This window comes from Rhipicephalus microplus, chromosome 8, assembly GCF_043290135.1.
Source record: "Rhipicephalus microplus isolate Deutch F79 chromosome 8, USDA_Rmic, whole genome shotgun sequence".
In the NCBI taxonomy this organism is placed as follows: domain Eukaryota; kingdom Metazoa; phylum Arthropoda; class Arachnida; order Ixodida; family Ixodidae; genus Rhipicephalus; species Rhipicephalus microplus.
In genome coordinates this window covers 79,702,683-79,728,447 of record NC_134707.1, presented here as the reverse complement: position 1 = coordinate 79,728,447, position 25,765 = coordinate 79,702,683, and the positions used below count along the sequence as shown (strand labels likewise).

At 45.4% G+C, this 25,765-nt stretch overlaps 36 non-coding genes across 36 annotated transcripts; all 36 read right to left on the bottom strand.

Annotated features, from left to right (window-relative positions):
- Window positions 1–174: 174 nt before the first annotated feature.
- Window positions 175–265, bottom strand: TRNAI-UAU (transfer RNA isoleucine (anticodon UAU)). The gene is given in 2 exon segments: window positions 175–209; window positions 228–265. It is a non-coding gene; the product is annotated as a tRNA-Ile (tRNA).
- A 613-nt stretch (window positions 266–878) lies between these two features.
- TRNAI-UAU (transfer RNA isoleucine (anticodon UAU)) lies at window positions 879–970 on the bottom strand. Its single transcript is given in 2 exon segments — window positions 879–914; window positions 933–970. It is a non-coding gene; the product is annotated as a tRNA-Ile (tRNA).
- A 613-nt stretch (window positions 971–1,583) lies between these two features.
- Window positions 1,584–1,675, bottom strand: TRNAI-UAU (transfer RNA isoleucine (anticodon UAU)). The gene is given in 2 exon segments: window positions 1,584–1,619; window positions 1,638–1,675. It is a non-coding gene; the product is annotated as a tRNA-Ile (tRNA).
- A 613-nt stretch (window positions 1,676–2,288) lies between these two features.
- Window positions 2,289–2,380, bottom strand: TRNAI-UAU (transfer RNA isoleucine (anticodon UAU)). The gene is given in 2 exon segments: window positions 2,289–2,324; window positions 2,343–2,380. It is a non-coding gene; the product is annotated as a tRNA-Ile (tRNA).
- Window positions 2,381–2,757: 377 nt separating this feature from the next.
- Window positions 2,758–2,849, bottom strand: TRNAI-UAU (transfer RNA isoleucine (anticodon UAU)). The gene is given in 2 exon segments: window positions 2,758–2,793; window positions 2,812–2,849. It is a non-coding gene; the product is annotated as a tRNA-Ile (tRNA).
- Window positions 2,850–2,992: 143 nt separating this feature from the next.
- On the bottom strand, window positions 2,993–3,084 carry TRNAI-UAU (transfer RNA isoleucine (anticodon UAU)). Its single transcript is given in 2 exon segments — window positions 2,993–3,028; window positions 3,047–3,084. It is a non-coding gene; the product is annotated as a tRNA-Ile (tRNA).
- An 848-nt stretch (window positions 3,085–3,932) lies between these two features.
- On the bottom strand, window positions 3,933–4,024 carry TRNAI-UAU (transfer RNA isoleucine (anticodon UAU)). Its single transcript is given in 2 exon segments — window positions 3,933–3,968; window positions 3,987–4,024. It is a non-coding gene; the product is annotated as a tRNA-Ile (tRNA).
- A 1,315-nt stretch (window positions 4,025–5,339) lies between these two features.
- TRNAI-UAU (transfer RNA isoleucine (anticodon UAU)) lies at window positions 5,340–5,431 on the bottom strand. The gene is given in 2 exon segments: window positions 5,340–5,375; window positions 5,394–5,431. It is a non-coding gene; the product is annotated as a tRNA-Ile (tRNA).
- Window positions 5,432–5,809: 378 nt separating this feature from the next.
- On the bottom strand, window positions 5,810–5,901 carry TRNAI-UAU (transfer RNA isoleucine (anticodon UAU)). Its single transcript is given in 2 exon segments — window positions 5,810–5,845; window positions 5,864–5,901. It is a non-coding gene; the product is annotated as a tRNA-Ile (tRNA).
- Window positions 5,902–6,514: 613 nt separating this feature from the next.
- On the bottom strand, window positions 6,515–6,606 carry TRNAK-UUU (transfer RNA lysine (anticodon UUU)). The gene is given in 2 exon segments: window positions 6,515–6,550; window positions 6,569–6,606. It is a non-coding gene; the product is annotated as a tRNA-Lys (tRNA).
- Window positions 6,607–6,749: 143 nt separating this feature from the next.
- TRNAI-UAU (transfer RNA isoleucine (anticodon UAU)) lies at window positions 6,750–6,841 on the bottom strand. The gene is given in 2 exon segments: window positions 6,750–6,785; window positions 6,804–6,841. It is a non-coding gene; the product is annotated as a tRNA-Ile (tRNA).
- Window positions 6,842–7,215: 374 nt separating this feature from the next.
- On the bottom strand, window positions 7,216–7,307 carry TRNAI-UAU (transfer RNA isoleucine (anticodon UAU)). The gene is given in 2 exon segments: window positions 7,216–7,251; window positions 7,270–7,307. It is a non-coding gene; the product is annotated as a tRNA-Ile (tRNA).
- A 613-nt stretch (window positions 7,308–7,920) lies between these two features.
- On the bottom strand, window positions 7,921–8,012 carry TRNAI-UAU (transfer RNA isoleucine (anticodon UAU)). Its single transcript is given in 2 exon segments — window positions 7,921–7,956; window positions 7,975–8,012. It is a non-coding gene; the product is annotated as a tRNA-Ile (tRNA).
- A 378-nt stretch (window positions 8,013–8,390) lies between these two features.
- Window positions 8,391–8,482, bottom strand: TRNAI-UAU (transfer RNA isoleucine (anticodon UAU)). The gene is given in 2 exon segments: window positions 8,391–8,426; window positions 8,445–8,482. It is a non-coding gene; the product is annotated as a tRNA-Ile (tRNA).
- A 613-nt stretch (window positions 8,483–9,095) lies between these two features.
- On the bottom strand, window positions 9,096–9,187 carry TRNAI-UAU (transfer RNA isoleucine (anticodon UAU)). The gene is given in 2 exon segments: window positions 9,096–9,131; window positions 9,150–9,187. It is a non-coding gene; the product is annotated as a tRNA-Ile (tRNA).
- A 612-nt stretch (window positions 9,188–9,799) lies between these two features.
- TRNAI-UAU (transfer RNA isoleucine (anticodon UAU)) lies at window positions 9,800–9,891 on the bottom strand. The gene is given in 2 exon segments: window positions 9,800–9,835; window positions 9,854–9,891. It is a non-coding gene; the product is annotated as a tRNA-Ile (tRNA).
- A 143-nt stretch (window positions 9,892–10,034) lies between these two features.
- On the bottom strand, window positions 10,035–10,126 carry TRNAI-UAU (transfer RNA isoleucine (anticodon UAU)). The gene is given in 2 exon segments: window positions 10,035–10,070; window positions 10,089–10,126. It is a non-coding gene; the product is annotated as a tRNA-Ile (tRNA).
- An 848-nt stretch (window positions 10,127–10,974) lies between these two features.
- TRNAI-UAU (transfer RNA isoleucine (anticodon UAU)) lies at window positions 10,975–11,066 on the bottom strand. The gene is given in 2 exon segments: window positions 10,975–11,010; window positions 11,029–11,066. It is a non-coding gene; the product is annotated as a tRNA-Ile (tRNA).
- A 378-nt stretch (window positions 11,067–11,444) lies between these two features.
- On the bottom strand, window positions 11,445–11,536 carry TRNAI-UAU (transfer RNA isoleucine (anticodon UAU)). Its single transcript is given in 2 exon segments — window positions 11,445–11,480; window positions 11,499–11,536. It is a non-coding gene; the product is annotated as a tRNA-Ile (tRNA).
- A 374-nt stretch (window positions 11,537–11,910) lies between these two features.
- On the bottom strand, window positions 11,911–12,002 carry TRNAI-UAU (transfer RNA isoleucine (anticodon UAU)). Its single transcript is given in 2 exon segments — window positions 11,911–11,946; window positions 11,965–12,002. It is a non-coding gene; the product is annotated as a tRNA-Ile (tRNA).
- Window positions 12,003–12,614: 612 nt separating this feature from the next.
- TRNAI-UAU (transfer RNA isoleucine (anticodon UAU)) lies at window positions 12,615–12,706 on the bottom strand. Its single transcript is given in 2 exon segments — window positions 12,615–12,650; window positions 12,669–12,706. It is a non-coding gene; the product is annotated as a tRNA-Ile (tRNA).
- A 378-nt stretch (window positions 12,707–13,084) lies between these two features.
- On the bottom strand, window positions 13,085–13,176 carry TRNAI-UAU (transfer RNA isoleucine (anticodon UAU)). The gene is given in 2 exon segments: window positions 13,085–13,120; window positions 13,139–13,176. It is a non-coding gene; the product is annotated as a tRNA-Ile (tRNA).
- A 613-nt stretch (window positions 13,177–13,789) lies between these two features.
- Window positions 13,790–13,881, bottom strand: TRNAI-UAU (transfer RNA isoleucine (anticodon UAU)). The gene is given in 2 exon segments: window positions 13,790–13,825; window positions 13,844–13,881. It is a non-coding gene; the product is annotated as a tRNA-Ile (tRNA).
- Window positions 13,882–14,255: 374 nt separating this feature from the next.
- TRNAI-UAU (transfer RNA isoleucine (anticodon UAU)) lies at window positions 14,256–14,347 on the bottom strand. Its single transcript is given in 2 exon segments — window positions 14,256–14,291; window positions 14,310–14,347. It is a non-coding gene; the product is annotated as a tRNA-Ile (tRNA).
- Window positions 14,348–14,960: 613 nt separating this feature from the next.
- Window positions 14,961–15,052, bottom strand: TRNAI-UAU (transfer RNA isoleucine (anticodon UAU)). Its single transcript is given in 2 exon segments — window positions 14,961–14,996; window positions 15,015–15,052. It is a non-coding gene; the product is annotated as a tRNA-Ile (tRNA).
- Window positions 15,053–15,665: 613 nt separating this feature from the next.
- TRNAI-UAU (transfer RNA isoleucine (anticodon UAU)) lies at window positions 15,666–15,757 on the bottom strand. The gene is given in 2 exon segments: window positions 15,666–15,701; window positions 15,720–15,757. It is a non-coding gene; the product is annotated as a tRNA-Ile (tRNA).
- Window positions 15,758–17,309: 1,552 nt separating this feature from the next.
- Window positions 17,310–17,401, bottom strand: TRNAI-UAU (transfer RNA isoleucine (anticodon UAU)). The gene is given in 2 exon segments: window positions 17,310–17,345; window positions 17,364–17,401. It is a non-coding gene; the product is annotated as a tRNA-Ile (tRNA).
- A 141-nt stretch (window positions 17,402–17,542) lies between these two features.
- Window positions 17,543–17,634, bottom strand: TRNAI-UAU (transfer RNA isoleucine (anticodon UAU)). Its single transcript is given in 2 exon segments — window positions 17,543–17,578; window positions 17,597–17,634. It is a non-coding gene; the product is annotated as a tRNA-Ile (tRNA).
- Window positions 17,635–22,905: 5,271 nt separating this feature from the next.
- Window positions 22,906–22,997, bottom strand: TRNAI-UAU (transfer RNA isoleucine (anticodon UAU)). Its single transcript is given in 2 exon segments — window positions 22,906–22,941; window positions 22,960–22,997. It is a non-coding gene; the product is annotated as a tRNA-Ile (tRNA).
- A 143-nt stretch (window positions 22,998–23,140) lies between these two features.
- Window positions 23,141–23,232, bottom strand: TRNAI-UAU (transfer RNA isoleucine (anticodon UAU)). Its single transcript is given in 2 exon segments — window positions 23,141–23,176; window positions 23,195–23,232. It is a non-coding gene; the product is annotated as a tRNA-Ile (tRNA).
- A 143-nt stretch (window positions 23,233–23,375) lies between these two features.
- TRNAI-UAU (transfer RNA isoleucine (anticodon UAU)) lies at window positions 23,376–23,467 on the bottom strand. The gene is given in 2 exon segments: window positions 23,376–23,411; window positions 23,430–23,467. It is a non-coding gene; the product is annotated as a tRNA-Ile (tRNA).
- A 609-nt stretch (window positions 23,468–24,076) lies between these two features.
- TRNAI-UAU (transfer RNA isoleucine (anticodon UAU)) lies at window positions 24,077–24,168 on the bottom strand. Its single transcript is given in 2 exon segments — window positions 24,077–24,112; window positions 24,131–24,168. It is a non-coding gene; the product is annotated as a tRNA-Ile (tRNA).
- A 378-nt stretch (window positions 24,169–24,546) lies between these two features.
- On the bottom strand, window positions 24,547–24,638 carry TRNAI-UAU (transfer RNA isoleucine (anticodon UAU)). Its single transcript is given in 2 exon segments — window positions 24,547–24,582; window positions 24,601–24,638. It is a non-coding gene; the product is annotated as a tRNA-Ile (tRNA).
- A 378-nt stretch (window positions 24,639–25,016) lies between these two features.
- Window positions 25,017–25,108, bottom strand: TRNAI-UAU (transfer RNA isoleucine (anticodon UAU)). Its single transcript is given in 2 exon segments — window positions 25,017–25,052; window positions 25,071–25,108. It is a non-coding gene; the product is annotated as a tRNA-Ile (tRNA).
- A 143-nt stretch (window positions 25,109–25,251) lies between these two features.
- On the bottom strand, window positions 25,252–25,343 carry TRNAI-UAU (transfer RNA isoleucine (anticodon UAU)). Its single transcript is given in 2 exon segments — window positions 25,252–25,287; window positions 25,306–25,343. It is a non-coding gene; the product is annotated as a tRNA-Ile (tRNA).
- Window positions 25,344–25,486: 143 nt separating this feature from the next.
- Window positions 25,487–25,578, bottom strand: TRNAI-UAU (transfer RNA isoleucine (anticodon UAU)). The gene is given in 2 exon segments: window positions 25,487–25,522; window positions 25,541–25,578. It is a non-coding gene; the product is annotated as a tRNA-Ile (tRNA).
- Between the last annotated feature and the right edge of the window lie 187 nt (window positions 25,579–25,765).

The window sequence follows — 25,765 nt, the reverse complement described above, 5'->3', positions numbered from 1 at the left end:
ACCGTGCGCTGACCAATTGCGCCACTGGGGAACACGGTCGCACGTAGGAGTCTTTTCTTTAGGATTGTTGTCTACACACAACTCCAGTAAACAAATGTTTTCGAGCTAGGCAGTCGCCAGCATTGAGTATACAATTAACCTCATGACTAAATATGAAAACTAATAAAAATTTCATTCCCCAGGTGAGGCTCCAACTCACAACCCGGCATAGCTCACGAGAACTGCCGTATAAGTACCGTGCGCTAACCAATTGCGCCACTGGGGAACACGGTTGCACGTAAGAGTGTTTCCTTTAGGACTGTTATCTACACACACCTCCAGTGAACAAATGTTTTCGAGCCAGGCAGTCGCCAGCATTGAGCATACAATTAACCTCATGTATAAATAAGAAAACTAATAAAAATTTCATTCCCCAGGTGAGGCTTGAACTCTCAACCCGCGCATAGCTCACGAGAACTGTCGTATAAGTACCGTGCGCTAACCAATTGCGCCACTGGGGAACACGGTTGCACGTAAGAGGGTTTCCTTTACGACTGTTGTCTCCACACAACTCCAGTAAACAAATGTTTCCCAGCCAGGCAGTCGCCACCTTTAAGTATACAATTAACCTCAAGGCTAAATATGAAAACTAATGAAAATTCCATTCCCCAGGTGAGGCTCAAACTCACAACCCCGGCATAGCTCACGAGAACTTTCATAAAGGTGCCGTGCGTTAACCGATTGCGCCACTAGGGAACACGGTCACACATAGGAGTCTTTCCTTTAGGACTGTTGTCTGCGAAAAACTCCAGTAAATAAATGTTTTCGAGCCAGGCAGTCGCCAGCATTCAGTATACAATGAACCTCACGACTAAATATGAAAACTAATAAAAATTTCACTCCCCAGGTGAGGCTCGAACTCACAACGCCGGCATAGCTCACGAGAACTGTCGTATAAGTACCGTGCGCTAACCAATTGTGCCACTGGGGAACACGGTCGCACGTAGGAGTCTTTCCTTTAGGACTGTTGTCTACACACAACTCCAGTAAACAAATGTTTTCGAGCCAGGCAGTCACCAGCATTGAGTATACAATTAACCGCATGACTAAATATGAAAACTAATAAAAATCTCATTCCCCAGGTGAGGCTCGATCTCAAAACCCCGGCATAGCTCACGAGAACTGTCGTATAAGTACCGTGCGCTAACCAATTGCGCCACTGGGGAACATGGTTGCACGTAAGAGTGTTTCTATTAGGACTGTTGTCTACACACACCTCCAGTAAACAAATGTTTTCGAGCCAGGCAGTCGTCAGCATTTAGTATACAACCAACCTCATGAATAAATATGAAATCTAATAAAAATTTGATTCCATAGGTGAGGCTCGAACTCACAACCTCGGCATAGCTGACGAGAACTGTCGTATAAGTACCGTGCGCTAACCAATTACGTCACTGGGGAACACGGTCGCACGTAGGAGTCTTTTCTTTAGGACTGTTGTCCACACACAACTCCAGTAAACAAATGTTTTTGAGCTAGGCAGTCGCCAGCATTGAGTATACAGTTAACCTCATGTATAAATATGAAAACTAATAAAAATTTCATTCCCCAGGTGAGGCTCGAACTCACAACCCCGGCATAGCTCACGAGAACTGTCGTATAAGTACCGTGCGCTAACCAATTGCGCCACTGGGGAACGCGGTTGCACGTAAGAGTGTTTCCTTTAGGACTGTTGTCGACACGCACCTCCAGTAAACAAATGTTTTCGAGCCAGGCAGTCGCCAGCATTGAGTATACAATTAACCTCATGACTAAATAGGAAAACTAATAAAAACTTCATTCCCCAGGTGAGGCTCGAACTCTCAACCCCCGCATAGCTCACGAAAACTGTCGTATAAGTACCGTGCGCTAATCAATTACGCCACTGGGGAACACGGTCGCACGTAGGAGTTTTTCCTTTAGGACTGTTGTGTACACACAACTCCAGTAAACAAATGTTTTCGAGCCAGGCAGTCGCCAGCATTGAGTATACAATATACCTCATGACTAAATATGAAAACTAATAAAAATTTCATTCCCCAGGTGAGGCTCGAACTCTCAACCCCCGCATAGCTCACGAGAACTGTCGTATAAGTACCGTGCGCTAACCAATTGCGCCACTGTGGAACATGGTTGCACGTAAGAGTGTTTCCTTTAGGACTGTTGTCTACACACACTTCCAATAAACAAATGTTTTCGAGCCAGGCAGTCGCCAGCATTGAGTATACAATTAAACTCATGAAAAAATGTGAAAACTAATAAAAATTTTATTCCCCAGGTGAGGCTCGAACTCACAACCCCGGCATAGCTCACGAGAACTGTCGTATAAGTACCGTTCGCTAACCAATTGCGCCACTGGGGAACACGGTTGCACGTAAAAGTGTTTCCTTTAGGACTGTTGTCTACACACAACTCCAGTAAACAAATGTTTTCGGGCCAGGCAGTCGCCAGCTTTGAGTATACAATTACCTCATGGCTAAATATGAAAACTAATAAAAATTTCACTCCCCAGGTGAGGCTCAAACTCACAACCCCGGCATAGCTCACGAAAACTGTCGTGTAAGTACCGTGCGCTAACCAATATTGCCACTGGGGAACACGGTCGCACGTAGGAGTCTTTCCTTTAGGACTGTTGTCTGCGCAAAACTCCAGTAAACAAATTTTTTCGAGCCAGGCAGTGGCCAGCATTGAGTATACATTTAACCTCATGACTAAATATGAAAACTAATAAAAATTTCATTCCACAGGTGAGTCTCGAACTCACAACCTCGGCATAGCTGACGAGAACTGTCGTATAAGTACCGTGCGCTAACCAATTGCGCCACTGGGGAACACGGTCGCACGTAGGAGTCTTTTCTTTAGGACTGTTGTCCACACACAACTCCAGTAAACAAATGTTTTCGAGCTAGGCAGTCGCCAGCATTGAGTATACAATAACCCTCATGTATAAATATGAAAACTAATAAAAATTTTATTCCCCAGGTGAGGCTCGAACTCACAACCCCGGCATAGCTCACGAGAACGGTCGTATAAGTACCGTGCGCTTACCAATTGCGCCACTGGGGAACACGGTTGCACGTAAGAGTGTTTCCTTTAGGACTGTTGCCTACACACACCTCCAGTAAGCAAATGTTTTCGAGCCAGGCAGTCGCCAGCATTTAGTATACAATTAACCTCATGACCACATATGAAATTTAATAAAAATTTGATTCCATAGGTGAGTCTCGAACTCACAACCTCGGCATAGCTGACGAGAACTGTCGTATAAGTACCGTGCGCTGACCAATTGCGCCACTGGGGAACACGGTGGCACGTAGGAGTCTTTTCTTTAGGACTGTTGTCTACACACAACTCCAGTAAACAAATGTTTTCGAGCTAGGCAGTCGCCAGCATTGAGTATACAATTAACCTCATGACTAAATATGAAAACTAATAAAAATTTCATTCCCCAGGTGAGGCTCCAACTCACAACCCCGGCATAGCTCACGAGAACTGCCGTATAAGTACCGTGCGCTAACCAATTGCACCACTGGGGAACACGGTTGCACGTAAGAGGGTTTCCTTTACGACTGTTGTCTCCACACAACTCCAGTAAACAAATGTTTCCCAGCCAGGCAGTCGCCACCTTTAAGTATACAATTAACCTCAAGGCTAAATATGAAAACTAATGAAAATTCCATTCCCCAGGTGAGGCTCAAACTCACAACCCCGGTATAGCTCACGAGAACTTTCATAAAGGTACCGTGCGCTAACCGATTGCGCCACTAGGGAACACGGTCACACGTAGGAGTCTTTCCTTTAGGACTGTTGTCTGCGCAAAACTCCAGTAAATAAACGTTTTCGAGCCAGGCAGTCGCTAGCATTCAGTATACAATGAACCTCACGACTAAATATGAAACCTAATAAAAATTTCATTCCCCAGGTGAGGCTCGAACTCACAACGCCGGCATAGCTCACGAGAACAGTCGTATAAGTACCGTGCGCTAACCAATTGTGCCACTGGGGAACACGGTCGCACGTAGGAGTCTTTCCTTTAGGACTGTTGTCTACACACAACTCCAGTAAACAAATGTTTTCGAGCCAGGCAGTCACCAGCATTGAGTATACAATTAACCGCATGACTAAATATGAAAACTAATAAAAATTTCATTCCCCAGGTGAAGCTCGAACTCACAACCCCGGCATAGCTCACGAGAACTGTCGTAAAAGTACCGTGCGCTAACCAATTGCGCCACTGTGGAACATGGTTGCACGTAAGAGTGTTTCCTTTAGGACTGTTGTCTACACACACCTCCAGTAAACAAATGTTTTCGAGCCAGGCAGTCGCCAGCATTGAGTATACAAATAACCTCATGACTAAATATGAAAACTAATAAAAATTTTATTCCCCAGGTGAGGCTCGAACTCACAACCCCGGCATAGCTCACGAGAACTGTCCTATAAATTCAGCGCTAACCAATTGCGCCACTGGGGAACACGGTTGCACGTAAAAGTGTTTCCTTTAGGACTGTTGTCTTTACACAACTCCAGTAAACAAATGTTTTCGGGCCAGGCAGTCGCCAGCATTGAGTATACAATTACCTCACGGCTAAATATGAAAACTTATAAAAATTTCACTCCCCAGGCGAGGCTCGAACTCACAACGCCGGCATAGCTCACGAGAACTGTCGTATAAGTACCGTGCGCTAACCAATTGTGGCACTGGGGAACACGGTCGCACGTAGGAGTCTTTCCTTGAGGACTGTTGTCTACACACAACTCCAGTAAACAAATGTTTTCGAGCCAGGCAGTCACCAGCATTGAGTATACAATTAACCGCATGACTAAATATGAAAACTAATAAAAATTTCATTCCCCAGGTGAGGCTTGATCTCAAAACCCCGGCATAGCTCACGAGAACTGTCGTATAAGTACCGTGCGCTAACCAATTGCGCCACTGGGGAACATGGTTGCACGTAAGAGTGTTTCTATTAGGACTGTTGTCTACACACACCTCCAGTAAACAAATGTTTTCGAGCCAGGCAGTCGTCAGCATTTAGTATACAACCAACCTCGTGAATAAATGTGAAATCTAATAAAATTTTGATTCCATAGGTGAGGCTCGAACTCACAACCCCGGCATAGCTTATGAGAACTGTCGTGTAAGTACCGTGTGCTAACTAATTGCGCCACTGGGTAACACGGTCGCACGTAGGAGTCTTTCCTTTAGGACTGTTGTCTACACACAACTCCAGTAAACAAATGTTTTCAAGCCAGGCAGTCGCCAGCATTGAGTATACAATTAACCTCATGACTAAATATGAAAACTAATAAAAATTTCATTCCCCAGGTGAGGCTCGAACTCACAACCCCGGCATAGCTCACGAGAACTGTCGTATAAGTACCGTGCGCTAACCAATTGCGCCACTGGGGAACGCGGTTGCACGTAAGAGTGTTTCCTTTAGGACTGTTGTCTACACACACCTCCAGTAAACAAATGTTTTCGAGCCAGGCAGTCGCCAGCATTGAGTATACAATTAACCTCATGACGAAATAGGTAAACTAATAAAACTTTCATTCCCCAGGTGAGGCTCGAACTCTCAACCCCCGCATAGCTCACGAGAACTGTCGTATAAGTACCGTGCGCTAACCAATTGCGCCACTGGGGAACACGGTCGCACGTAGGAGTCTTTTCTCTAGGACTGTTGTCCACACACAACTCCAGTAAACAAATGTTTTCGAGCTAGGCAGTCGCCAGCATTGAGTATACAGTTAACCTCATGTATAAATATGAAAACTAATAAAAATTTCATTCCCCAGGTGAGGCTCGAACTCACAACCCCGGCATAGCTCACGAGAACTGTCGTATAAGTACCGTGCGCTAACCAATTGCGCCACTGGGGAACGCGGTTGCACGTAAGAGTGTTTCCTTTAGGACTGTTGTCGACACGCACCTCTAGTAAACAAATGTTTTCGAGCCAGGCAGTCGCCAGCATTGAGTATACAATTAACCTCATGACTAAATAGGAAAACTAATAAAAACTTCATTCCCCAGGTGAGGCTCGAGCTCTCAACCCCCGCATAGCTCACGAAAACTGTCGTATAAGTACCGTGCGCTAATCAATTACGCCACTGGGGAACACGGTCGCACGTAGGAGTTTTTCCTTTAGGACTGTTGTGTACACACAACTCCAGTAAACAAATGTTTTCGAGCCAGGCAGTCGCCAGCATTGAGTATACAATATACCTCATGACTAAATATGAAAACTAATAAAAATTTCATTCCCCAGGTGAGGCTCGAACTCTCAACCCCCGCACAGCTCACGAGAAGTGTCGTATAAGTACCGTGCGCTAACCAATTGCGCCACTGTGGAACACGGTTGCACGTAAGAGTGTTTCCTTTAGGACTGTTGTCTACACACACCTCCAGTAAACAAATGTTTTCGAGCCAGGCAGTCGCCAGCATTGAGTATACAATATACCTCATGACTAAATATGAAAACTAATAAAAATTTCATTCCCCAGGTGAGGCTCGAACTCACAACCCCGGCATAGCTCACGAGAACTGTCGTAAAAGTACCGTGCGCTAACCAATTGCGCCACTGTGGAACATGGTTGCACGTAAGAGTGTTTCCTTTAGGACTGTTGTCTACACACACCTCCAGTAAACAATTGTTTTCGAGCCAGGCAGTTGCCAGCATTGAGTATACAATTAACCTCATGACTAAATATAAAAACTAATGAAAATTTCATTCCCCAGGTGAGGCTCGAACTCACAACCCCGGCATAGCTCACGAGAACTGTCGTATAAGTACCGCGCGCTGACCAATTGCGCCACTCGAGAACACGGTTGCACGTAAAAGTGTTTCCTTTAGGACTGTTGTCTACACACAACTCCAGTAAACAAATGTTTTCGGGCCAGGCAGTCGCCAGCATTGAGTATACAATTACCTCATGGCTAAATATGAAAACTAATGAAAATTTCACTCCCCAGGGGAAGCTCAAACTCACAACCCCAGCATAGCTCACGAGAACTGTCCTATAAATTCAGCGTTAACCAATTGCGCCACTGGGGAACACGGTTGCACGTAAAAGTGTTTCCTTTAGGACTGTTGTCTTTACACAACTCCAGTAAACAAATGTTTTCGGGCCAGGCAGTCGCCAGCATTGAGTATACAATTACCTCACGGCTAAATATGAAAACTTATAAAAATTTCACTCCCCAGGCGAGGCTCGAACTCACAACGCCGGCATAGCTCACGAGAACTGTCGTATAAGTACCGTGCGCTAACCAATTGTGCCACTGGGGAACACGGTCGCACGTAGGAGTCTTTCCTTTAGGACTGTTGTCTACACGCAACTCCAGTAAACAAATGTTTTCGAGCCAGGCAGTCACCAGCATTGAGTATACAATTAACCGCATGACTAAATATGAAAACTAATAAAAATTTCATTCCCCAGGTGAGGCTCGATCTCAAAACCCCGGCATAGCTCACGAGAACTGTCGTATAAATACCGTGCGCTAACCAATTGCGCCACTGGGGAACATGGTTGCACGTAAGAGTGTTTCTATTAGGACTGTTGTCTACACACACCTCCAGTAAACAAATGTTTTCGAGCCAGGCAGTCGTCAGCATTTAGTATACAACCAACCTCATGAATAAATATGAAATCTAATAAAAATTTGATTCCATAGGGGAGGCTCGAACTCACAACCCCGGCATAGCTTATGAGAACTGTCGTGTAAGTACCGTGTGCTAACTAATTGCGCCACTGGGTAACACGGTCGCACGTAGGAGTCTTTCCTTTAGGACTGTTGGCTACACACAACTCCAGTAAACAAATGTTTTCAAGCCAGGCAGTCGCCAGCATTGAGTATACAATTAACCTCATGACTAAATATGAATACTAATAAAAATTTCATTCCCCAGGTGAGGCTCGAACTCACAACCCCGGCATAGCTCACGAGAACTGTCGTATAAGTACCGTGCGCTAACCAATTGCGCCACTGGGGAACGCGGTTGCACGTAAGAGTGTTTCCTTTAGGACTGTTGTCTACACACACCTCCAGTAAACAAATGTTTTCGAGCCAGGCAGTCGCCAGCATTGAGTATACAATTAACCTCATGACAAAATAGGTAAACTAATAAAACTTTCATTCCCCAGGTGAGGCTCGAACTCTCAACCCCCGCATAGCTCACGAGAACTGTCGTATAAGTACCGTGCGCTAACCAATTACGCCACTGGGGAACACGGTCGCACGTAGGAGTCTTTTCTTTAGGACTGTTGTCCACACACAACTCCAGTAAACAAATGTTTTCGAGCTAGGCAGTCGCCAGCATTGAGTATACAGTTAACCTCATGTATAAATATGAAAACTAATAAAAATTTCATTCCCCAGGTGAGGCTCGAACTCACAACCCCGGTATAGCTCACGAGAACTGTCGTATAAGTACCGTGCGCAAACCAATTGCGCCACTGGGGAACGCGGTTGCACGTAAGAGTGTTTCCTTTAGGACTGTTGTCGACACGCACCTCCAGTAAACAAATGTTTTCGAGCCAGGCAGTCGCCAGCATTGAGTATACAATTAACCTCATGACTAAATAGGAAAACTAATAAAAACTTCATTCCCCAGGTGAGGCTCGAACTCTCAACCCCCGCATAGCTCACGAAAACTGTCGTATAAGTACCGTGCGCTAATCAATTACGCCACTGGGGAACACGGTCACACGTAGGAGTTTTTCCTTTAGGACTGTTGTGTACACACAACTCCAGTAAACAAATGTTTTCGAGCCAGGCAGTCGCCAGCATTGAGTATACAATATACCTCATGACTAAATATGAAAAGTAATAAAAATTTCATTCCCCAGGTGAGGCTCGAACTCTCAACCCCCGCATAGCTCACGAGAACTGTCGTATAAGTACCGTGCGCTAATCAATTACGCCACTGTGGAACATGGTTGCACGTAAGAGTGTTTCCTTTAGGACTGTTGTCTACACACACCTCCAATAAACAAATGTTTTCGAGCCAGGCAGTCGCCAGCATTGAGTATACAATTAAACTCATGAAAAAATGTGAAAACTAATAAAAATTTTATTCCCCAGGTGAGGCTCGAACTCACAACCCCGGCATAGCTCACGAGAACTGTCGTATAAGTACCGTGCGCTAACCAATAGCGCCACTGGGGAACACGGTTGCACGTAAGAGTGTTTCCTTTACAACTGTTGTCTACACACTCCTCCAGTAAACAAATGTTTTCGAGCCAGGCCGTCGCCAGCATTGAGTATACAATTAACCTCATGACTACATATGAAAACTAATAAAAATGTCATTCCCCAGGTGGGGCTCGAACTTACAACCCCGGGATAGCTCACGAGAACTGTCGTATAAGTACCGTGCGCTAACCAATTGCGCCACTGGGGAACACGGTTGCACGTAAAAGTGTTTCCTTTAGGACTGTTGTCTACACACAACTCCAGTAAACAAATGTTTTCGGGCCAGGCAGTCGCCAGCATTGAGTATACAATTACCTCATGGCTAAATATAAAAACTAATAAAAATTTCACTCCCCAGGCGAGGCTCCAACTCACAACCCCGGCATAGCTCACGAGAACTGTCGTGTAAGTACCGTGCGCTAACCAATATCGCCACTGGGCAACACGGTCGCACGTAGGAGTCTTTCCTTTAGGACTGTTGTCTGCGCAAAACTCCAGTAAACAAATTTTTTCGAGCCAGGCAGTGGCCAGCATTGAGTATACATTTAACCTCATGACTAAATATGAAAACTAATAAAAATTTCATTCCACAGGTGAGTCTCGAACTCACAACCTCGGCATAGCTGACGAGAACTGTCGTATAAGTACCGTGCGCTAACCAATTGCGCCACTGGGGAACACGGTCGCACGTAGGAGTCTTTTCTTTAGGACTGTTGTCCACACACAACTCCAGTAAACAAATGTTTTCGAGCTAGGCAGTCGCCAGCATTGAGTATACAATAACCCTCATGTACAAATATGAAAACTAATAAAAATTTTATTCCCCAGGTGAGGCTCGAACTCACAACCCCGGCATAGCTCACGAGAACTGTCGTATAAGTACCGTGCGCTTACCAATTGCGCCACTGGGGAACACGGTTGCACGTAAGAGTGTTTCCTTTAGGACTGTTGCCTACACACACCTCCAGTAAGCAAATGTTTTCGAGCCAGGCAGTCGCCAGCATTTAGTATACAATTAACCTCATGACTACATATGAAATCTAATAAAAATTTGATTCCATAGGTGAGTCTCGAACTCACAACCTCGGCATAGCTGACGAGAACTGTCGTATAAGTACCGTGCGCTGACCAATTGCGCCACTGGGGAACACGGTTGCACGTAAGAGTGTTTCCTTTAGGACTGTTGTCTACACACACCTCCAGTAAACAAATGTTTTCGAGCCAGGCAGTCGCCAGCATTGAGTATACAATTAACCTCATGACTAAATAAGAAAACTAATAAAAATTTCATTCCCCAGGTGAGGCTTGAACTCTCAACCCGCGCATAGCTCACGAAAACTGTCGTATAAGTACCGTGCGCTAACCAATTGCGCCACTGGGGAACACGGTTGCACGTAAGAGGGTTTCCTTTACGACTGTTGTCTCCACACAACTCCAGTAAACAAATGTTTCCCAGCCAGGCAGTCGCCACCTTTAAGTATACAATTAACCTCAAGGCTAAATATTAAAACTAATGAAAATTCCATTCCCCAGGTGAGGCTCAAACTCACAACCCCGGTATAGCTCACGAGAACTTTCATAAAGGTACCGTGCGCTAACCGATTGCGCCACTAGGGAACACGGTCACACGTAGGAGTCTTTCCTTTAGGACTGTTGTCTGCGCAAAACTCCAGTAAATAAACGTTTTCGAGCCAGGCAGTCGCCAGCATTCAGTATACAATGAACCTCACGACTAAATATGAAAACTAATAAAAATTTCATTCCCCAGGTGAGGCTCGAACTCACAACGCCGGCATAGCTCACGAGAACTGTCGTATAAGTACCGTGCGCTAACCAATTGTGCCACTGGGGAACACGGTCGCACGTAGGAGTCTTTCCTTTAGGACTGTTGTCTACATACAACTCCAGTAAACAAATGTTTTCGAGCCAGGCAGTCACCAGCATTGAGTATACAATTAACCGCATGACTAAATATGAAAACTAATAAAAATTTCATTCCCCAGGTGAGGCTCGATCTCAAAACCCCGGCATAGCTCACGAGAACCGTCGTATAAGTACCGTGCGCTAACCAATTGCGCCACTGGGGAACATGGTTGCACGTAAGAGTGTTTCCTTTAGGACTGTTGTCTACACACACCTCCAGTAAACAAATGTTTTCGAGCCAGGCAGTCACCACCATTGAGTGTACAATTAACCTCATGACTAAATAGGTAAACTAATAAAACTTTCATTCCCCAGGTGAGGCTTGAACTCACAACCCCGGCATAGCTCACGAGAACTGTCGTATAAGTACCGTGCGCTGACCAATTGCGCCACTCGAGAACACGGTTGCACGTAAAAGTGTTTCCTTTAGGACTGTTGTCTACACACAACTCCAGTAAACAAATGTTTTCGGGCCAGGCAGTCGCCAGCTTTGAGTATACAATTACCTCATGGCTAAATATGAAAACTAATGAAAATTTCACTCCCCAGGGGAGGCTCAAACTCACAACCCCGGCATAGCTCACGAGAACTGTCCTATAAATTCAGCGCTAACCAATTGCGCCACTGGGGAACACGGTTGCACGTAAAAGTGTTTCCTTTAGGACTGTTGTCTTTACACAACTCCAGTAAACAAATGTTTTCGGGCCAGGCAGTCGCCAGCATTGAGTATACAATTACCTCACGGCTAAGTATGAAAACTTATAAAAATTTCACTCCCCAGGCGAGGCTTGAACTCACAACGCCGGCATAGCTCACGAGAACTGTCGTATAAGTACCGTGCGCTAACCAATTGTGCCACTGGGGAACACGGTCGCACGTAGGAGTCTTTCCTTGAGGACTGTTGTCTACACACAACTCCAGTAAACAAATGTTTTCGAGCCAGGCAGTCACCAGCATTGAGTATACAATTAACCGCATGACTAAATATGAAAACTAATAAAAATTTCATTCCCCAGGTGAGGCTCGATCTCAAAACCCCGGCATAGCTCACGAGAACTGTCGTATAAGTACCGTGCGCTAACCATTTGCGCCACTGGGGAACATGGTTGCACGTAAGAGTGTTTCTATTAGGACTGTTGTCTACACACACCTCCAGTAAACAAATGTTTTCGAGCCAGGCAGTCGTCAGCATTTAGTATGCAACCAACCTCGTGAATAAATATGAAATCTAATAAAATTTGATTCCATAGGTGAGGCTCGAACTCACAACCCCGGCATAGCTTATGAGAACTGTCGTGTAAGTACCGTGTGCTAACTAATTGCGCCACTGGGTAACACGGTCGCACGTAGGAGTCTTTCCTTTAGGACTGTTGTCTACACACAACTCCAGTAAACAAATGTTTTCAAGCCAGGCAGTCGCCAGCATTGAGTATACAATTAACCTCATGACTAAATATGAAAACTAATAAAAATTTCATTCCCCAGGTGAGGCTCGAACTCACAACCCCGGCATAGCTCACGAGAACTGTCGTATAAGTACCGTGCGCTAACCAATTGCGCCACTGGGGAACGCGGTTGCACGTAAGAGTGTTTCCTTTAGGACTGTTGTCTACACACACCTCCAGTAAACAAATGTTTTCGAGCCAGGCAGTCGCCAGCATTGAGTATACAATTAACCTCATGACGAAATAGGTAAACTAATAAAACTTTCATTCCCCAGGTGAGGCTCGAACTCTCAACCCCCGCATAGCTCACGAGAACTGTCGTATAAGTACCGTGCGCTAACCAATTGCGCCACTGGGGAACACGGTCGCACGTAGGAGTCTTTTCTTTAGGACTGTTGTCCACACACAACTCCAGTAAACAAATGTTTTCGAGCTAGGCAGTCGCCAGCATTGAGTATACAGTTAACCTCATGTATAAATATGAAAACTAATAAAAATTACATTCCCCAGGTGAGGCTCGAACTCACAACCCCGGCATAGCTCACGAGAACTGTCGTATAAGTACCGTGCGCTAACCAATTGCGCCACTGGGGACCGCGGTTGCACGTAAGAGTGTTTCCTTTAGGACTGTTGTCGACACGCACCTCCAGTAAACAAATGTTTTCGAGCCAGGCAGTCGCCAGCATTGAGTATACAATTAACCTCATGACTAAATAGGAAAACTAATAAAAGCTTTATTCCCCAGGTGAGGCTCGAACTCTCAACCCCCGCATAGCTCACGAAAACTGTCGTATAAGTACCGTGCGCTAATCAATTACGCCACTGGGGAACACGATCGCACGTAGGAGTTTTTCCTTTAGGACTGTTGTGTACACACAACTCCAGTAAACAAATGTTTTCGAGCCAGGCAGTCGCCAGCATTGAGTATACAATATACCTCATGACTAAATATGAAAACTAATAAAAATTTCATTCCCCAGGTGAGGCTCGAACTCACAACCCCGGCATAGCTCACGAGAACTGTCGTAAAAGTACCGTGCACTAACCAATTGCGCCACTGTGGAACATGGTTGCACGTAAGAGTGTTTCCTTTAGGACTGTTGTCTACACACACCTCCAGTAAACAAATGTTTTCGAGCCAGGCAGTTGCCAGCATTGAGTATACAATTAACCTCATGACTAAATATGAAAACTAATGAAAATTTCATTCCCCAGGTGAGGCTCGAACTCACAACCCCGGCATAGCTCACGAGAACTGTCGTATAAGTACCGTGCGCTGACCAATTGCGCCACTCGAGAACACGGTTGCACGTAAAAGTGTTTCCTTTAGCACTGTTGTCTACACACAACTCCAGTAAACAAATGTTTTCGGGCCAGGCAGTCGCCAGCATTGAGTATACAATTACCTCATGGCTAAATATGAAAACTAATGAAAATTTCACTCCCCAGGGGAAGCTCAAACTCACAACCCCGGCATAGCTCACGAGAACTGTCCTATAAATTCAGCGCTAACCAATTGCGCCACTGGGGAACACGGTTGCACGTAAAAGTGTTTCCTTTAGGACTGTTGTCTTTACACAACTCCAGTAAACAAATGTTTTCGGGCCAGGCAGTCGCCAGCATTGAGTATACAATTACCTCACGGCTAAATATGAAAACTTATAAAAATTTCACTCCCCAGGCGAGGCTCGAACTCACAACGCCGGCATAGCTCACGAGAACTGTCGTATAAGTACCGTGCGCTAACCAATTGTGCCACTGGGGAACACGGTCGCACGTAGGAGTCTTTCCTTTAGGACTGTTGTCTACACGCAACTCCAGTAAACAAATGTTTTCGAGCCAGGCAGTCACCAGCATTGAGTATACAATTAACCGCATGACTAAATATGAAAACTAATAAAAATTTCATTCCCCAGGTGAGGCTCGATCTCAAAACCCCGGCATAGCTCACGAGAACTGTCGTATAAGTACCGTGCGCTAACCAATTGCGCCACTGGGGAACATGGTTGCACGTAAGAGTGTTTCTATTAGGACTGTTGTCTACACACACCTCCAGTAAACAAATGTTTTCGAGCCAGGCAGTCGTCAGCATTTAGTATACAACCAACCTCATGAATAAATATGAAATCTAATAAAAATTTGATTCCATAGGTGAGGCTCGAACTCACAACCCCGGCATAGCTTATGAGAACTGTCGTGTAAGTACCGTGTGCTAACTAATTGCGCCACTGGGTAACACGGTCGCACGTAGGAGTCTTTCCTTTAGGACTGTTGTCTACACACAACTCCAGTAAACAAATGTTTTCAAGCCAGGCAGTCGCCAGCATTGAGTATACAATTAACCTCATGACTAAATATGAATACTAATAAAAATTTCATTCCCCAGGTGAGGCTCGAACTCACAACCCCGGCATAGCTCACGAGAACTGTCGTATAAGTACCGTGCGCTAACCAATTGCGCCACTGGGGAACGCGGTTGCACGTAAGAGTGTTTCCTTTAGGACTGTTGTCTACACACACCTCCAGTAAACAAATGTTTTCGAGCCAGGCAGTCGCCAGCATTGAGTATACAATTAACCTCATGACGAAATAGGTAAACTAATAAAACTTTCATTCCCCAGGTGAGGCTCGAACTCTCAACCCCCGCATAGCTCACGAGAACTGTCGTATAAGTACCGTGCGCTAACCAATTACGCCACTGGGGAACACGGTCGCACGTAGGAGTCTTTTCTTTAGGACTGTTGTGTACACACAACTCCAGTAAACAAATGTTTGCGAGCCAGGCAGTCGCCAGCATTGAGTATACAATATACCTCATGACTAAATATGAAAACTAATAAAAATTTCATTCCCCAGGTGAGGCTCGAACTCTCAACCCCCGCATAGCTCACGAGAACTGTCGTATAAGTACCGTGCGCTAATCAATTACGCCACTGTGGAACATGGTTGCACGTAAGAGTGTTTCCTTTAGGACTGTTGTCTACACACACCTCCAATAAACAAATGTTTTCGAGCCAGGCAGTCGCCAGCATTGAGTATACAATTAAACTCATGAAAAAATGTGAAAACTAATAAAAATTTTATTCCCCAGGTGAGGCTCGAACTCACAACCCCGGCATAGCTCACGAGAACTGTCGTATAAGTACCGTGCGCTAACCAATAGCGCCACTGGGGAACACGGTTGCACGTAAGAGTGTTTCCTTTACAACTGTTGTCTACACACTCCTCCAGTAAACAAATGTTTTCGAGCCAGGCCGTCGCCAGCATTGAGTATACAATTAACCTCATGACTACATATGAAAACTAATAAAAATGTCATTCCCCAGGTGGGGCTCGAACTTACAACCCCGGGATAGCTCACGAGAACTGTCGTATAAGTACCGTGCGCTAACCAATTGCGCCACTGGAAAACACGGTTGCACGTAAAAGTGTTTCCTTTACAACTGTTGTCTACACACTCCTCCAGTAAACAAATGTTTTCGAGCCAGGCCGTCGCCAGCATTGAGTATACAATTAACCTCATGACTACATATGAAAACTAATAAAAATGTCATTCCCCAGGTGGGGCTCGAACTTACAACCCCGGGATAGCTCACGAGAACTGTCGTATAAGTACCGTGCGCTAACCAATTGCGCCACTGGGGAACACGGTTGCACGTAAAAGTGTTTCCTTAAGGACTGTTGTCTACACACAACTCCAGTAAACAAATGTTTTCGGGCCAGGCAGTCGCCAGCATTGAGTATACAATTACCTCATGGCTAAATATAAAAACTAATAAAAATTTCACTCCCCAGGCGAGGCTCCAACTCACAACCCCGGCATAGCTCACGAGAACTGTCGTGTAAGTACCGTGCGCTAACCAATATCGCCACTGGGGAACACGGTCGCACGTAGGAGTCTTTCCTTTAGGACTGTTGTCTGCGCAAAACTCCAGTAAACAAATTTTTTCGAGCCAGGCAGTGGCCAGCATTGAGTATACATTTAACCTCATGAATAAATAAGAAAACTAATAAAAATTTCATTCCCCAGGTGAGGCTTGAACTCTCAACCCGCGCATAGCTCACGAAAACTGTCGTATAAGTACCGTGCGCTAACCAATTGCGCCACTGGGGAACACGGTTGCACGTAAGAGGGTTTCCTTTACGACTGTTGTCTCCACACAACTCCAGTGAACAAATGTTTCCCAGCCAGGCAGTCGCCACCTTTAAGTATACAATTAACCTCAAGGTTAAATATGAAAACTAATGAAAATTCCATTCCCCAAATGAGGCTCAAACTCACAACCCCGGTATAGCTCACGAGAACTTTCATAAAGGTACCGTGCGCTAACCGATTGCGCCACTAGGGAACACGGTCACACGTAGGAGTCTTTCCTTTAGGACTGTTGTCTGCGCAAAACTCCAGTAAATAAACGTTTTCGAGCCAGGCAGTCGCCAGCATTGAGTATACAATGAACCTCATGACTAAATATGAAAACTAATGAAAATTTCATTCCCCAGGTGAGGCTCGAACTCACAACCCCGGCATAGCTCACGAGAACTGTCGTAAAAGTACCGTGCGCTAACCAATTGTGCCACTGTGGAACATGGTTGCACGTAAGAGTGTTTCATTTAGGACTGTTGTCTACACACACCTCCAGTAAACAAATGTTTTCGAGCCAGGCAGTCGCCAGCATTGAGTATACAATTAACCTCATGACTAAATATGAAAACTAATAAAAATTTTATTCCCCAGGTGAGGCTCGAACTCACAACCCCGGCATAGCTCACGAGAACTGTCGTATAAGTACCGTGCGCTAACCAATAGCGCCACTGGGGAACACGGTTGCACGTAAGTGTTTCCTTTACGACTGTTGTCTACACACTCCTCCAGTAAACAAATGTTTTCGAGCTAGGCAGTCGCCAGCATTGAGTATACAATTAACCTCATGACTAAATATGGAAACTAATAAAAATGTCATTCCCCAGGTGGGGCTCGAACTCACAACCCCGGGATAGCTCACGAGAACTGTCGTATAAGTACCATGCGCTAACCAATTGCGCCACTGGGGAACACGGTTGCACGTAAGAGTGTTTTCTTTAGGACTGTTGTCTCCACACAACTCCAGTAAACAAATGTTTTCGAGCCAGGCAGTTGCCAGCATTTAGTATACAATTAACCTCATGACTAAATATGAAAACTAATGAAAATTTCATTCCCCAGGTGAGGCTCGAACTCACAACCCCGGCATAGCTCACGAGAACTGTCGTATAAGTACCGATGGATGGATGGATGGATATGTCTGTACCCTTTAGATCGGGCGGTGGCTAGCGCCACCAAGCCGCAAAACCTAATGAACCAAAAACTATATTTTTTTCCCTTAAAAAGTGAGTTTGAGGACTCGTAACCTGCAGTGAAGAGTTTAATTTTCACTCGTGTCCTGACCCTAGCCACCAATCAGATAACCTCCTTCTTGTTAAGTCCACCCGCTTAAAGTTTATTTTGCCCTCCCGGTCCCTAAACCCTAGTGCTTTGAAAAACTCTGCGCCATCATCCTGAACCATAGGGTGAAGCCCTTTACAGAACATTATCAAGTGTTCGGATGTTTCTTCTTCCTTTCCACACGCACTGCATACTGTGTCTACCCCTTCGTATTTGGCCCGATATGTCTTGGTTCGCAGTACTCCCGTCCTGGCCTCAAACAGTAGATAACTACCCCGAGTATTATCATAGATCCTTTCCTTGGCGATTTCCTGCTTAAAAGTTCGATAGATCTCTAGTGCGGACTTCTTAATCATGCCCATTCTCCACATGTCAGTCTCCGTTTCCTTCACTTTCTTCTTAACCGATATTTCTTTTTGGTTTGGCCACCTGCTGTTTTCTAAGTATTTACCAGTCAACTTCCTGGTTCGCTTCCTCCATTTTGTATCGACATTCTTCATGTACAAGTAGCTGAAAACCTTCCTAGCCCAACGCTCTTCCCCCATTTCTCTCAATCGTTTCTCAAATTTTATCTTGCTGCTAGCTTCCCTGCCCTCAAATGATGTCCATCCCATATCACCTTGTACTCCCTGATTTGGTGTATTTCCGTGAGCTCCTAAAGCAAGCCTACCTATTCCACGTTGCTTAATTTCTAATCTTGCTTGAACTACTGATCTCATGCACAAGACCGCATTGCCGAACGTCAGCCCAGGAACCATGACCCCTTTCCATATTCCTCTCACAACATCATACCTATTGTAATTCCACAGTGCCCTATTTTTCATGACTGCTGCATTTCTGTTACCTTTAGTCGTCACGTATATTTCGTGTTCCCTCAGATACTCGGTCCCATTGCTTATCCATACGCCCAGATATTTGTATTTATCTGTTATATCTAGCGTGACCTCCTGTATTCTAAGCTCACTACCTTCGTTGTCATTGAAAATCATGACTGCTGATTTTTCCTTACTGAATCTAAAATCTAACCTATCTCCCTCATTACCGCTGATGTCCATCAATCTCTGCAAATCTTCCTTGTTGTTGGCCATTAGCACTATATCGTCTGCGTACATTAATGCTGGTAGTGCCTGATCAATAAGTTTTCCTTGTTTGACTAAAGAGAGGTTGAAGCCCAGTCCACTTCCCTCTAATTTTGCCTCTAATCCTTGTAGGTACATCATGAATAATAAGGGTGACAGGGGGCACCCCTGCCTGAGCCCCCGTTTTACCTCTGCAGGCTTGGATACCTGTTTTTCCCACTTTATAACTGCCTTGTTACCTTTATAGATACCCTTTAAAAGATTAGTGACTACATGTTCCACGCCTAGTGTGTCCAGTATTCCCCACAATTCCTCTTGAACCACGCTATCGTACGCTCTCTTGATATCCAAAAATGCTAGCCACAGGGGCCTGTGTTCCTTTTCTGCTATTTCGATGCACTGCGTCAGTGAGAACAGATTGTCTTCCAACCTCCTGTGTTTCCGAAACCCATTCCGCAGTTCCCCCAGCACCCCCTCATCCTCTATCCACGCCTGCAGTCTTTCCTTTATAATTTGCATCGCCAGCCTGTAGACCACTGATGTCACTGTTATAGGACGGTAGTTGTTTATGTCAGCTTTTTGCCCCTTTCCTTTATAGATCATGCTCATCCTGCTAAGTTTCCATCCATTGGGAACTTCACCATCGATTATTATTTCGCTCACTGCCTCTCTCAAAGCCTGCTTAGAATTTGGACCTAATGTCTTTATCAGCCTAATTGGAATGCCATCTGGGCCTGTTGATGTACTACTAGGAACCCTTTTCTCAGCCCTTTCCCACTCTTGTTGTGAAAATGGAGCCATTGCACCACTTGATTCGTCCTTGTCTATTGTGGTGCATAAAGTACTTCTTTGTTGAAATTTTTCTGTCACCCTTGTTCTTATATATTCAATAGCTTCGTCCCCTTCTAGCCTAGCACCTTGGGCTGTAGTTATAAAACTCTGCTCTAGGCTCGTCTCATTTCTTAGGGAGTTTAGATGGTTCCAAAATTTCGCAGCTGCTTTTCTATCTTTTTTATGTACTTCTGCCAGCCACTGAGCTCCCTTCCTTCTAATCTTTTCATTGATCAGAAGGGATGCATCCCTTCTACAGCTTAGAAAGGTTGCCCATTTTCTTTCAACATCATCTGTCGGTGCACCCCGCTGCTTAGCATGTCTGTGTTCTCTAGAGGCTTCCTGACGTTTCGCAATGGCTCTCTTAACTTCCTCATCCCACCAACTTTTGGGTTTGTGTCTTCTTTTCCGGGGTGATTTGTCACGCGTCTTAACAAGCTCTAGCTCAAAGAGTCTGATTAGATTCGTGTACGTCCACACCGTCTTGTTATCCTCCGTGATTACTTTCTCAATTTGTTTAGTGGCTATTTCAATTTGCCTTTCTGGATAAAAATTTTCCTGTAGTTGCTCATCTTGTCTCCTTCCCTCTTTCACTGCTCTTCCGAAACTTAGCTTGATACGTTTGTGATCGCTACCCAGACTTCTGGAGCCACCTTCATCTATGTGCATTCCCCTGAGCTTATCATACATCCTATGTGACATCAGTGCATAATCTATCGTCGACTGAAGCCTTCCTACCTCCCATGTTATTTGCCCTTCACACTTCTCGGTACTGTTGCAAATGATCAAATCAAGCCTTTCACACATATCCATGATCATTTTGCCTGTCGGGTCGGTATACCCATCTATATCTTCTATGTGCGCATTCATGTCTCCTAGTATAATTATCTCGCACTCTCTTCCTAACTCCGGAATGTCCTTTGATATACACTCTACCATTGCCTGGTTTTCCTCTCTGGCCTTTGCTCCCGTCCACAAGTACACGAAACCAAGGAGTGTCATTTGACCTGCCACTTTCCCTTTTAGCCATAAATGTTCCTTGCACTCCTGCTTGACCCTTTGCCAGTCTGTACTTTTATGAATGAATGCCCCAATACCACCCCCCTTTCTGCTGCCTTCTGTTCTGTTACAATATTCCCACGCGTAGTCCGGATTGTTCGGAGGTTGTTCCATGTCCCTGAGATGTGTTTCTACAAAACCGTATACCATCGGCCTCTCTTCCCTTAGCTGTTCTTCTATCTCTTCCCACTTCAGCCTGTTCCTACCACCCTGCATGTTAATATACCCTATGTCAGAATTGGCTCGGCGCTCGTGGCTACGTCTATTTATGCCCCGGCCTCTACCTATCTTAGATATTGGTGCCACTTTAGAATCGTATCTGTCCATACCAGCTGTCGAAGAGTCTCCCTGGTTGTTTTCCTCGTTACTAGCTATCCTGCACCCCGAAGGGCTCGCTTGCCCCCCAAAAAAGCTACTGCGCGTCCTGCAAGTCGCCAACCCACCTCATGACCTAGCCGCCCATCGAAGTGAATTCTGTCTCTTTGAAAACCCCCCCACCTATGCACCTCTCTGTTTATTTCCACCACCTCAAAGCCTTTCTCTCGACTCATCCGCCATATTTCTTGATTTGCGTTGACCACCGCTCTTTGCAGGTTGCTATCACGCACCGGTACCTCCGGTATCGTGCATATAACTACCTGTACCTTAGGAGAAGTGGCGCGCATGTCATCGACGCCTTTCGCCAGTGTGGCTGCTAGTCCTTCTGCATCTTCATTTAGGACATCGTTTAAACCGCCTGAAATTATCACGAGGTTTCGTCTATCAGCTGTCATTTTGAGCTTTGCGCTCGCTTGCCTCATGACTGCTTCCAGCTTGCGTCCTGGGAACGCCCCTACCGCAACCCTCTTGTCACCTCTTACCCTCTCTTTGATGGCTTCTGTGCATCGATTTAAATTTGAGTCCCCGGCTATTATCACATGCTGTGACTTTTCAGCTGGAGCGTTCTGCACCTGGGGGCTACTTGCACCTGTGACGCCGGCTGCTTCGTTCCCTTCCTGCCCCACCACTACCTCGCTGAAGCTGGGCCTTGCGACAGTGTAACCGGTTAAACCTGTTTTTTCCAAGCTTGCTTGCTTTTCCTTCTCCACCGTTCTCGTTGCCGGTTCCTTACTGTTCTCTCGGTAGGTCGCTTCTTTGTTCAGCTTCGCTAGCGCTTCCTCGGCGGACTTCAGTCTTTCTCCCATTGCCCTCGTTTTTTCTTGCTCTGTCGCCACCGCAGTCTCGAGCTCGGCGATTCTCCTCAGCAGTTCACTCTGAGCAACCATCATTTTCTCCAATTTTTCCTCGACCTCACATTGCCTACACTTCGCGCCAGCCTCTTCTCCATCCGCTTCTACGCTTGGGTCCACTTTCAAACCCACTCCACATCCTGAACACTTTACGGTCTTTTTAACCATACCTTTCTGACACCAATTGTCCCTATACTCAATAATTACTAAACTTGAGCACTGCACTTCGAAGAAAAAAAAGGGCAAGTCTAAGCTCTACTACAACAATTTGCGTGTTCAATGTACGCGCACCTCCCCCACGGGGTGGCAAAAAAAACAAAAAAATTTCAATCACACACACCCGCACTAACTAATAAATACCTGGTGTCTGGCCCCCGAAAAAGCCGTACCATAAAATAAGTACTACGAAAATTTCAACCGCTGCCTTACAATTATAAAGACTAGCTCAAAACATGCAAAAACACTTATCTGCGCAGTCGATCCGGAGCGCTCAAAAAACACGTCCATTCACCTTGACAGCCTGAACTGAACCGTGCGCTAACCAATTGCGCCACTGGTGAACACGGTCGCACGTAGGAGTCTTTTCTTTAGGACTGTTGTCTACACACAACTCCAGTAAACAAATGTTTTCGAGCTAGGCAGTCGCCAGCATTGAGTATACAATTAACCTCAGGTATAAATATGAAAACTAATAAAAATTTCATTCCCCAGGTGAGGCTCGAACTCACAACCCCGGCATAGCTCACGAGAACTGTCGTATAAGTACCGTGCGCTAACAAATTGCGCCACTGGGGAACACGGTCACACGGAGGAGTCTTTCCTTTAGGACTGTTGTCTGCGCAAACCTCCAGTAAACAAACGTTTTCGAGCCAGGCAGTCGCCAGCATTGAGTATAAAATTAACCTCATGACTAAATATGAACACTAATAAAAATTTCATTCCCCAGGTGAGGCTCGAACTCAAAACCCCGGCATAGCTCACGAGAACTGTCGTATAAGTACCGTGCGCTAACCAATTGCGCCACTGGGGAACACGGTTGCACGTAAGAGTGTTTCCTTTAGGACTGTTGTCTACACACAACTCTAGTAAACAAATGTTTTCGAGCCAGGAAGTCGCCATCATTGAGTATACAATTAACCTCATGACTAAATATGAACACTAATAAAAATTTCATTCCCCAGGTGAGGCTCGAACTCACAACCTCGGCATAGCTGACGAGAACTGTCGTATAAGTACCGTGCGCTAACCAATTGCGCCACTGGGGAACACGGTTGCACGTAAGAGTGTTTCCTTTAGGACTGTTGTCTACACACAACTCCAGTAAACAAATGTTTTCGGGCCAGGCAGTCGCCAGCATTGAGTATACAATTACCTCATGGCTAAATATGAAAACTAATGAAAATTTCACTCCCCAGGCGAGGCTCAAACTCACAACCCCGGCATAGCTCACGAGAACTGTCCTATAAATTCAGCGCTAACCAATTGCGCCACCGGGGAAACCGGTTGCACGTAAAAGTGTTTCCTTTAGGACTGTTGTCTACACACAACTCCAGTAAACAAATGTTTTCGGGCCAGGCAGTCGCCAGCATTGAGTATACAATTACCTCATGGTTAAATATGAAAACTAATAAAAATTTCACTCCCCAGGCGAGGCTCAAACTCACAACCCCTGCATAGCTCACGAGAACTGTCGTGTAAGTACCGTGCGCTAACCAATTGCGCCACTGGGGAACACGGTCGCTCGTAGGAGTCTTTCCTTTAGGACTGCTGTCTGCGCAAAACTCCAGTAAACAAATTTTTTCGAGCCAGGCAGTCGCCAGCATCGAGTATACATTTAACCTCATGACTAAATATGAAAACTAATAAAAATTTCATTCCACAGGTGAGTCTCGAACTCACAACCTCGGCATAGCTGACGAGAACTGTCGTATAAGTACCGTGCGCTAACCAATTGCGCCACTGGGGAACACGGTCGCACGTAGGAGTCTTTTCTTTAGGACTGTTGTCTACACACACCTCCAGTAAGCAAATGTTTTCGAGCCAGCCAGTCGCCAGCATTGAGTATACAATTAACCTCATGACTAATAATGAAAACTAATGAGAATTTCATTCCCCAGGTGAGGCTCGAACTCGAAACCCCGGCATAGCTCACGAGAACTGTCGTATAAGTACCGTGCGCTAACCAATTGCGCCACTGGGGAACACGGTTTCACGTAAGAGTGTTTCCTTTAGGACTGTTGTCTACACACACCTCCAGTAAACAAATGTTTTCGAGCCAGGCAGTGGCCAGCATTGAGTATACAATTAATCTCATGACTAAGTATGAACACTAATAAAAATTTCATTCCCCAGGTGAGGCTCAAACTCACAACCCCGGCATAGCTCACGAGAACTGTCGTATAAGTACCGTGCGCTACCCAATTGCGCCACTGGGGAACACGGTTTCACGTTAGAGTGTTTCCTTTACGACTGTTGTCTACACAAACCTCCAGTAAACAAATGTTTTCGAACTAGGCAGTCGCCAGCATTGAGTATACAATTAACCTCATGTATAAATATGAAAACTAATAAAAATTTCATTCCCCAGGTGAGGCTCCAACTCACAACCCAGGCATAGCTCACGAGAACTGTCGTATAAGTACCGTGCGCTAACCAATTGCGCCACTGGGGAACACGGTTGCACGTAAGAGTGTTTCCTTTAGGACTGTTGTCTACACACACCTCCAGTAAACAAATGTTTTCAAGCCAGGCAGTCGCCAGCATTGAGTACACAATTAACCTCATGACTAATATTGAAAACTAATGAAAATTTCATTCCCCAGGTGAGGCTCGAACTCACAACCCCGGCATAGCTCACGAGAACTGTCGTATAAGTACCGTGCGCTAACCAATTGCGCCACTCGGGAACACGGTTGCACGTAAAAGTGTTTCCTTTAGAACTGTTGTCTACACACACCTCCAGTAAGCAAATGTTTTCGAGCCAGGCAGTCGCCAGCATTGAGTATACAATTAACCTCAAGACTAATAATGAAAACTAATAAGAATTTCATTCCCCAGGTGAGGCTCGAACTCACAACCCCGGCATAGCTCACGAGAACTGTCGTATAAGTACCGTGCGCTAACCAACTGCGCCACTGGGGAACACGGTTTCACGTAAGAGTGTTTCCTTTAGGACTGTTGTCTACACACAACTCCAGTAAACAAATGTTTTCGAGCTAGGCAGTCGCCAGCATTGAGTATACAATTAACCTCATGTATAAATATGAAAACTAATAAAAATTTCATTCCCCAGGTGAGGCTCGAACTCACAACCCCGGCATAGCTCACGAGAACTGTCGTATAAGTACCGTGCGCTAACCAATTGCGCCACTGGGGAACACGGTCACACGTGGGAGTCTTTCCTTTAGGACTGTTGTCTGCGCAAACCTCCAGTAAACAAACGTTTTCGAGCCAGGCAGTCGCCAGCATTGAGTATACAATTACCTCATGGTTAAATATGAAAACTAATAAAAATTTCACTCCCCAGGCGAGGCTCAAACTCACAACCCCTGCATAGCTCACGA